The sequence below is a fragment of the Vitis vinifera genome, chromosome 2 (genome assembly GCF_030704535.1).
Source record: "Vitis vinifera cultivar Pinot Noir 40024 chromosome 2, ASM3070453v1".
Taxonomy (NCBI): Eukaryota; Viridiplantae; Streptophyta; class Magnoliopsida; order Vitales; family Vitaceae; genus Vitis; species Vitis vinifera.
Genome location: NC_081806.1, coordinates 18,605,873 through 18,615,650, shown reverse-complemented (window position 1 = coordinate 18,615,650; position 9,778 = coordinate 18,605,873). Strand labels below are relative to the sequence as shown.

The 9,778-nt window shown below is 32.8% G+C and overlaps 1 long non-coding RNA gene across 1 annotated transcript; it reads right to left on the bottom strand.

Annotated features, from left to right (window-relative positions):
- Positions 1-245: 245 nt before the first annotated feature.
- Positions 246-739, bottom strand: LOC104882738 (uncharacterized). The gene is made up of 3 exons (XR_788402.3): positions 596-739; positions 460-507; positions 246-366 (listed from the first exon to the last, which is right to left on the bottom strand). It is a non-coding gene; the product is annotated as an uncharacterized LOC104882738 (long non-coding RNA).
- Between the last annotated feature and the right edge of the window lie 9,039 nt (positions 740-9,778).

Below are 9,778 nucleotides of genomic sequence, written 5' to 3'. Positions count from 1 at the left end.
AATCGGAACAAACTCTAACAAATTCTTTCTTATGCTCTCTCTAGCTTTTAACATGACTGTCCATATTAGATTATGTTGATTGGTCGGGCTCTTGATGATTATAGAGAGGTGTTTTTGTTAATCTCTCAATCTAATTGCCTTTATGTCTCATTTCTAAACTTCTTGTGTACATTTGTGCACCTTTTTTTAATTAGGCGGTGTTAATAATATTAGCTTTTGCAAAAAAATAAAATTGTACCTTAACATTTGATATGTCAGGAGTATCATCGATCTGGACTGAGTAGAACTTGTTAAACTTCATGTTTTCAAATGTTGCTTTAGTCTACTAACTCATTTCTGCAAGGCCTTTTTTCGAGCTTCTCTAGCCTACAAGAAAAGGAATTGACAAGTACTCAACATATTTGAAATTTATGTGCAAGACCAAAACTATTGCAACGATTGGTATCTACTATAAAATACCTGTCTATTGGCTTTTTTTGCCTCTCGGACATTGTCTTTGACAAAATTCTAAGCAACCAAAACAATTTAAGTTCATGGTATGGTTAATTACATGAAAGAGCAATCAGTTACATGCATATCATCAATTACAGATAACCTTAAATGCATCCTTTTGATCTACATCAAATTCATCCTCCTCAATCAGCTTATCAGTGAACTTCTAAAGATAAGAGAAGTACAGTTAACCACAAGATGTAAATAAAACATAATAAAAACCTATAAAGCTTCTGAGTAATGAAGGAGCTTATTCTTTTAAAGGGTTCCGTCCACAACACTCCCCTAGGAAATATTAATGCAGGAACAAGTCATCTTTTGTCTTATTAAATGTCTAACCATCAAAAATCACTCTAAACTAAGTTTAGTATCAATTGCTTTATAGATGCGAGACAGCCAAACCCACAATTAGATGGTAACAAGGATTCTTTCAGCTAAACAGAAAATACAGCCATTTGACCAAATTGGTTTACAGGGTTGTTGAATTATCTAATAATTGGCTCATGATTATACATAAACATAGAAAATTGGGGATAAGTTTAAGCAACCAGACCATGTCATTACAATATTATCAACTGATTTAAACAGGTTATATGGAAGAGCACAAACGATTTATGGAAGCATAAAGAAATTTTCAATAATATAACCTTAAAAAATAAAAATGTCATTTACTATAGTTTTATATATATAGGGAGGAGATAGCACCTAACTTGGTAGTCAAATGAACCATGCATGCATTGGAAACAGTATTGATAACTTATCCCTTCTATTGTACCATAAAGAAGACATGACATAGCCTCAAAATCTATTATTCACTATCGATAACCAAGTTAGAGTTTAAATTAGAATGTATAGTTAAAAAATTGAATGAAAGAAAACAAAAGAAATTAATTGTGAAGGTTACCCAATACTATTCTGCATCGTTGGTTGACCAAATATTAGCTATAACCATTTCACCAATTTCGTTTTCGCTATCAAGAACCATATGAGTTGCAAAGTTCAATCTTTCAAGGCTCATACGTTCCTACACATTAAACTTATGTTAGACCCTACATCCCGGTAACATTGAACATGTACATTTGAAAATAAAAACATAACATCATATTTAACAACTTATAGAATTAATGGTTCTATTAAGACCACTTCCATCCCAATGTTGCATATAGAGAATAGCATACATCCCAGTATGACATCTGCAATAACAAGTATGATTTGTGACATGTTATTAACATAGGACCCAATTAGGATTGAAAATGAATACATGAAAAAAATATGTAACTAACAATTTTGGATTGCCAACGATATCTACATACTGTGGATGTAAATTATTTATATTCACATCATTCCGTTTGAAGGAATTTTTTAATAACTGCAACATAAACCCAACTACTTTGAAAGCTTCATTAACAAAGTGAATCCGTTGAATGCTATGATATGATGAAAGTAGATCCACCCTTTTAGCCTCCAAATTGATTACCATGATGACCTATTCATTAAATTGGAATAAGGGAATATAAAACTACAAAACAGACAATCATCATAACAACAATGAAGGCTTAAATATTTGAAATATAAATTCGAAATTACTAAAAAATTGTCATCAATCTATGTAATCAATACAATAGTCAAGCATTACCTGGTTGCAACATTCAAGATTAACACAATAGCTACCTAATCTTTTCTTGAGTGTTGATTTTGAGGTAGACTTGCTCATTAAACCACATATTTCCTATAAAAAGTTGTTGAGATCATAGTAACAATGTATGACTAAAACTATACATGCATCTTATATTAGGGACAAGATTTGGTGTACTCAAGGAAAAAACCTCACCCTAAAGTATGGATTAAAAAAGTATCTGCGAGAAGGATTCTCTTCTTTTGCATTCATGTATCGGTAGAACATGGAAATCACCTACATAATGCCTCTTCATTAGTTAAAATGATCAATGGAAAGATGAAGGTATTTTTTCTTATTTATGATAAACCTTATCGGAATATCAATGAAGTTCTCCCCTACTAAGCAATGAAGTTGTTCCCGTGTCACGCCATAGCCACCATATTTTAAAGACCTACAGCTTAAAGCCTAGAATTTTATTTTTATTTTTATTTTTTGACAGTTACAAACTTACAACCTCATTAGTTTCAGTGAGATTTCCCGTATTTATTTATTTTTTCTGAAAAATGGGTAAAAATACCCATTAATACCGAAATCTCGGCGATATTTTTAAAAAATTACCCAATTCTCTATAAAGATCTCAACAAGCAACAATAACAACCCAAATTAACTCATAAATCCATTATATTCGTACCTGGGAAAGCTCCTCTCAGCTCGAACCACCTCTCTTTGTTTTCACTGCAAGCTCCCATCGCGAATTGTGGTTGTGAAAGAATGTGAAAAAATATGGGTTTTTGGAGTTAGGATTTGGTTCAACAGAGAAAGAGGGATTTGGGGGGTTTGGTTCAAAGAGAGAAGAAGGGATTTGGGGTTTGGTTCAAGAGAAAAGAAGAGATTTGGGGGGTTTGGTTCAAAGAGAGAAGAAGGGATTTAGGGTTTTGATTCAACACAGAAGAAATGATTTCGGGTAAATCTCACTATTATATTTTAGTAAATATTCTTTTTAAAATATTGCCACATGGAGTGTCTACATGTCATATGAGTCATGTCATTGGGTTAAGTGGAACATGGCTTTTATGAGTAATTGATTATGTCAAAGTGCATGATGGTATTTTTGGAAGGGCCCTCAATATCACTATTACAGTGTATGAAAGGTGGTTTATTTTCCACAAAATCCGTTGAATTTGAAAAGTAAAAAAGTAAAGTTTCTAAAAGGTAAAATTTTGCCACTTGGTGTATGGTTACATAAATTCCCCTTTATTTTTTCCCTGAATTTAGAGAGAGAAAGAGAAAGAGAGAGAGATTTTCGGTTAAGGAAAAGGTGCTTATTCCTACTATTAAGGGTACCTTTTCTTTTTTTCCAGAATTTAGAGAGAGAAAAAAAAAGATTTTCTGTTTTATTTATTTATTTATTTTATCTTTATTGTTAAAAGAATGTGATGAGTTGCATGATTTGGTTTATATATAAATGAGATTGTGTATGTATAATTCAAACAATTATTTTTTTACCATAAATTTCAAATCCAAATATTGCTATTTTATTTTCATTGATATAATTGTTTATTTATTGTATATTTACATTAAGATTTTTTTTATAAAAAAAATTAACTTTGTGAGATTGTATGAATTGAGTCATTGTTATCTATTAATGTGAATAAAACTTGTAAAATCATTTTTTTAAATTAATCTTGTAAAATTATATAAATTTAAATTATTTCTCATAATAATTGTCAATAAAATCAAAGAACCATTTTTATTTTAACATTAATAAAGCTAATAATCATTTTTAAATAAATTTTGTGAGGTTGTATGAATTGGGGTTACCTTTGTATATTTATATTAATAAAATGAAAAAAAAAATTTCTTTTAATTAATTTAGTGTGATTATATGAATTGGGTTGTTTTTTCCAACTTACATCAATAAAATAGGGAAAATCATGTTTTAAATTAATTTTATATGTAAATTGAGTCATTAATGTTAATTAAATTATTTTTTTTATTGTAATAATGCTAATAATTAAAAAAAATCATTTTTGTACACCCATGTGAATTGAATCAAATTTTTTTATGTCAATATTAATCAAGAAATCATTTTGTGAATTAATTTTGTAAGTTCAATTAGATTTCAAACATATTACATTTTTTTATGATGAAATAATTAAAGAAAATCATTTATTCTCATTAGTTAAATTTGTAAATAATTTGAATTAAATTTATTGCCATTGTCATATATATTAAATTTAATGATGCAAAAAAAAAAATGTGTTTTATGAATTTTGTAAATATGTACATTAAATCAAAAAAATTTATTAGTGTAAGTCAAAATTTTATCATTATTATTATTGTCCTATTTATATTTATTTTATTATTATTTTATTTTAGACTAATTTTATTCATGTATAGAAAACTCCAATTCCCAAAATTGATAACCAGAATTCATTTATATAAATAAAATCATGCAATTCAAGACACTTTATTCTCTTACGAAATTTTCCACGATAAAGAGGTACTACAATTTATCCCATACCTTCCTGATAGATAACCTGACATCAAAACAGTTTATCTTATACCTTCCCAATAGATAACTTGACCTCAAATCCATTCCCAGTTCATAGATTTGTCTTTTATTTGTAGACTTGTCTTTTTCCAAATAAGAAGTCATACAAGATCTCCTTTCTTATTTTGTTTTTTTTCCCATTTAAAATAAGTAATGACTCTAAGTTTTCAAAAAATCAATTTTTTACATTAAAAACGAGTCACCCCATCAAGTTGAAACGCATATGAAAAATGCAAGTCCACACTTGAAGACATTATGGGTGATAGAGACTCACTAGCAAATTTTGGGTGGAGTTTTTCAAGATGCTAAGTGATTCCGTGCCCAATTGGTGTCTCAGCTGATTCGTGTCCAGCTGGTGCTCCTTGATTGAGGGAGTAATCAACAAAATTTATAACCTATAACACCATATACTAGGGTAGCAAAGACAAAGCTACTATAGTATAGCGGCTCTAGGATCGTTCACTGGGAAGGATTAACAAGCTATCAATGATACCAATTCCAAGTGAATTGGTTTTGTTTCATTTCATGGTTAGCTTAAGAAGTAAAACACAAACTTTGATTGGTAAAGGTTTAGACTTAAACTAACTAACATAACAGAAGTTTGAAATAATTTAGGAAGAAAAGCATTCCCTGGAGAGTTAGGTTCACTGGGGTGGTTCCTCATGCAAAAGACACGGCTCTGGTCAGATGGTTCATTTCCTCGCGTTAGAGATTCAACATATAGTCAATTCTCTAACCGGTATTGTACAGAGACTCCTTCAATTAGATTTCACTTTAATTCTCTCACTGATGCAACTTGCAATGGTTTAAGCCTCTCACTAAGCCTTAACCATTCAAGGTGATCTTTAACCTTGGATTACCCGTCAAAAGCTCGCAAGAGATAACTAATGGATGTCTCCTTGGAGTCCAAAAGCTTACCAAGTGTTGGCTATTCTAGAAAATCCTACCTTGAAGTCACCTCCCAGAGGCTCGCAAGGGGTAAACTAGTGCATTTCCATGGTTGGAAATCACTTGCCTTACCAAGTGTTGGCCCAGGTGACTCTAAGGTGTTTTAAGTTAACTAAAAACATAGAAATCATTAAAGGATTTCACTTCCTCTTCATTAATAGCTAAAACCACAAAGCTTTGCATTCTTGCACTTGGAACCTTCCCCGGCAACCTTAGCTCCAAGGACCTAGAGGTTTAGTTACTCATTCTCTGGGGAAAACTCCTCAGAGAATTCATAACTTAGAAATAAAATAAAAATACAAAGTGAGAAGGTAAGGCAGTAGAAAGAACTGAACTTTACTTGCTTACCCAAACTTTTACAGAAGGAACTCTTCTCTGAGAATAGGCTCTCGAGAGGTATATATATGAGCATAATATAAAACTAATTATTACATAGATATTTACTCTTTTTACTAACTTAAAAGCTAAGGAATCATGTAATTGGTGGCTTACAAGGAGTATTTTGGGATTTAGACAACAAAAATCTGATGTAAAATATCTCCCAATGTCGGTAGCAAATATCGGGGTGCTTCAAGAACCATTTCGCAAGAGAAAATGGTGTCTGCGAGATTTCGCAGACACTCAAGAGGGGCTGCGAAATATTTCGCAACAACATGCTATCTTCGCAGGGCTGCGAAGTTGGCTTCCACCTTGAGGTTCCAAGCTTCCCTCTCGCGGTATATGTCGGGCATCTTCAGGAAAAAATACACCCTACTGTACAAAAAGGCTGCGGAATCACTTCGCAACAAAAGGGTGATTTCGCAGCACTTTGCAAAATGCTTCCTTCAGCTCGGAGTGATTGGCTTGCAATGGCTACAACTTCTTCGTTTCAACTCCGAATTGCACACCGTTTAAAGAAGTGGATTGTTGACTTCTTGAGCTTTGAAATGGTATATAGCATGCATCAATTGGACTTCAGAAAGTGCTCCAAAAGTGGCTGCTACGACTGTCATCAAGAATATGCTTCATGGCAGATTCTCTCTACTTTTTCTCCTTGCAATCCGGATTTACTCTTGGCAAATGACTTCTAAGCTTTGCCCAAGATTCCTCATAGCTCTCCTCAGTTTTGACTTGCTTTGGTGATCAAATTACTAACAAAAACACCAAAACTTACACAAAGTGATTAAAATTGCTTTCAAGGGTCCTTAACATGCCAATTGAGTTAAAAGGCCAAAACTACTACTCAAAAGCATTTAAAAGGATTAATTATAAGCTATCAAATAGCACTTTTTGAGTAGTAATCACTAAGAACAACAATGAAGTTTTTATGACACACCACCCTCAAATAAAGAGGGTGAATGCGATGTTGGAAGAATACTTGAGGCATTATGTGACGACTATATAGTCGAACTAGTTGGACTAATGGATGCTACACAATTATACTATAACCTTCATAAAAGTTCTACAACTGGGCTAAGCCCTTTAAAGTAGCAATCGGGTATTAACGTCACATGCTTTTAGATGTGTTGGCTAGAATGTAGCTAGACAGAACCATCAGTTTTACAACCCACAAATTTGCTAATACTCAATAGGAGTTGCATGAGGAAGCAAGGTTCTATAACTAGGCTAAGCCCTTTTGAAATAGCAATTGATCCTACAACCTACAAATTTGCTAAGACTTGACAAGAGTTGCTTGAGGAAGCAAGAGAAAGTTTGGAGAAAGCAAACAAACTCATGAATAAGTATGCTAATAAGGGAATAAGGTCCTTAAACTTCTAAGTGGGAGATAAAGTTATGTTGAAACTCATTCTTGCAATTTGGAAGAAAATTAGAAGCAAACCGTTTCAAAAAGGGAATAATTCCAAAGTATAATGGACCCTTTGAGACTATGAAGAAAATCGGTGTTATGGCATATAGGTTGAAGCTTCTAGAAAGGTTGAAGTTACATCATTCCTTTCATGTGAGTTTTTTAAAATCCTATTATGAGGATCCTGACCTTACAAGAGTGCAAGCTAAGTGAGCATCATCTAATATATGAAAGTAGTTCGACCATGAGATTGCATGTATATATATTAAAGAACACGAAAATGGGGAATTAGAAAAACAAATGGACAAAATTTTTGTTCATTAGAAGGGGACACATGAGAGTAAAACAAGTTAAGAAAAATGAGCAACCTTGTGGCAATTTGAGGACATGGTGCAGGAGTACTTACAAACTAAGTCAACATAGACCTCCACCTTCCTTGGTGAGAGAAAAGTTTGTTAGCACTTTACCTTATGTACAAAACAATAAGGCCTCATGGAGGGCACCTTGACTCCATGAGTTGCCTATGATTTCAATAAGGTAAATGATTGAGGCAGATGATACTTATATATTTCAACAAGTTTGTTAGCACTTGGGTGGCTCAAAGATGAGCATATTTTACTAGTAGGTATGAGTAGCCTATATCTCATGTTGCTAGCATACATGAGTAATAAGTGGCTCACACTACGAGCATGCATGGGCAATAGGTAGCTCACACTACTGGCACGCATGGGTAACTAGTGGCAAGAGCCATGCCCAACCAAAGGTACACGTAAGGACTTTGAACATGGGCAAGGGATGGTAGTGACCCTTGCCAAGCATACACCCATAAGCATTCAAGCCATGGTGTGTGTGCAACCCATGGACACAATGAAACGAGGTGTGGGCACAAAATAAACATTAGTTGGTTGCCTCAACTTAAACATAAACTAGAGATGGTGGTGCACATAGAGATATTTGGCATGCACACAAACTGCATAGAAATGCTTACAACAACATCATAAGATGCAAGAAACAATCTTATATAACGAAGGGTTGATGCTTAGATGGTGAAGTGTGGACTAAGTCTTAAGGAGGGACACCTGACTAGAAGACTAAGTCAAGCACACTTAGCAGCACATGGGTGATCATGTGGTAAGGACTTGACAACATGCAAACTAAGTCATGCACACCTAGCAACATGGACCAAGTCATGATGGACATTTGGCTTGGGTTGAGCAGATCTCTCAACCACCTAAGCAAGTGAATCAACCTAGTCTTGGATGTGCATAGTAGGGTTTATTGAGCTTTGACACATGGTAGTAGCTAGAGTAGGGAAAGAAAATTTGAAAAGGTTGAAGCGTTAGTTGGAAGGTCTTTGAAAATGTAAACTCGAATAGTTAGTTGTTCCTATATATTTTGAGGTGATTGGTGCCATCAACCTATATAACAAGGGTTAAAGACCCTTCTCAAGGTATTGAACTCACTAAGTAGAATTGTGGGAGTCTTTGTTGAAAGTTGTCTTGTATTATTATAGTGAGAGTAATATACAAGTTAGAGAGTGTTAACCCTATAATCTTGTATGCCTTATGGGTTTCGATTTGTCCCTGATCTCGTGTAACCTCTTCTAAGTTGGCTTAGAGAGCTTATAAGCACTACACAATCATGAAAAAGTTGGGGAAATAAACATGCCTATGACAACGATGGCCTCTCTATCACCCTTGTTGACATTCACAACATAAGTATTTCTTAAAGTTATTAATCTGGTTGCGGTTTTGGATTTGTGAAAAAGATAAGAAGAAAAAATGTCCATTAAACATATTTGAAATTTGTATGAACAAATTTTTAGGTTCTTGCAAATTAAGATAACAAGAAAATATAACAAATAAAAGCTAAATCTATTGGTTCAAAAATTTCTATGGGTAAAATCTTGTGATTATCTTTTATGAATGAAATTTTACATAGTTTGAATACATAAAACTATCTAGAACTAGAGAGGAAAGGGGGGTGGGTGAATAGATTGTCCCTGAATTAATCCTGATAAAATTATTTATAAACTTTTGGTTAAGTGAGAGAAAACAATCTCATGCATAGATAAAAAAAAAAAAAAATTGATTGCACATAATACATAAGGTAGATATAACCACTACAAGAAAAAAAATGTCATTCATGACATATATTATCTTAACTTAAGATAATATACATTAATATTGTCTATTTAAACAAACAACTATGACATATACAACTTAGTTCAAACCAACAATGACATATATAAAATTTGATAAATTCTTCTGACTTATGATGATACAACCTTGACAAATAATATATAAGTCAACGTATGTTTAATATGTTCATATGCTAAGGTATCTAAATGAAAGCAATTATATATATATATATATATATA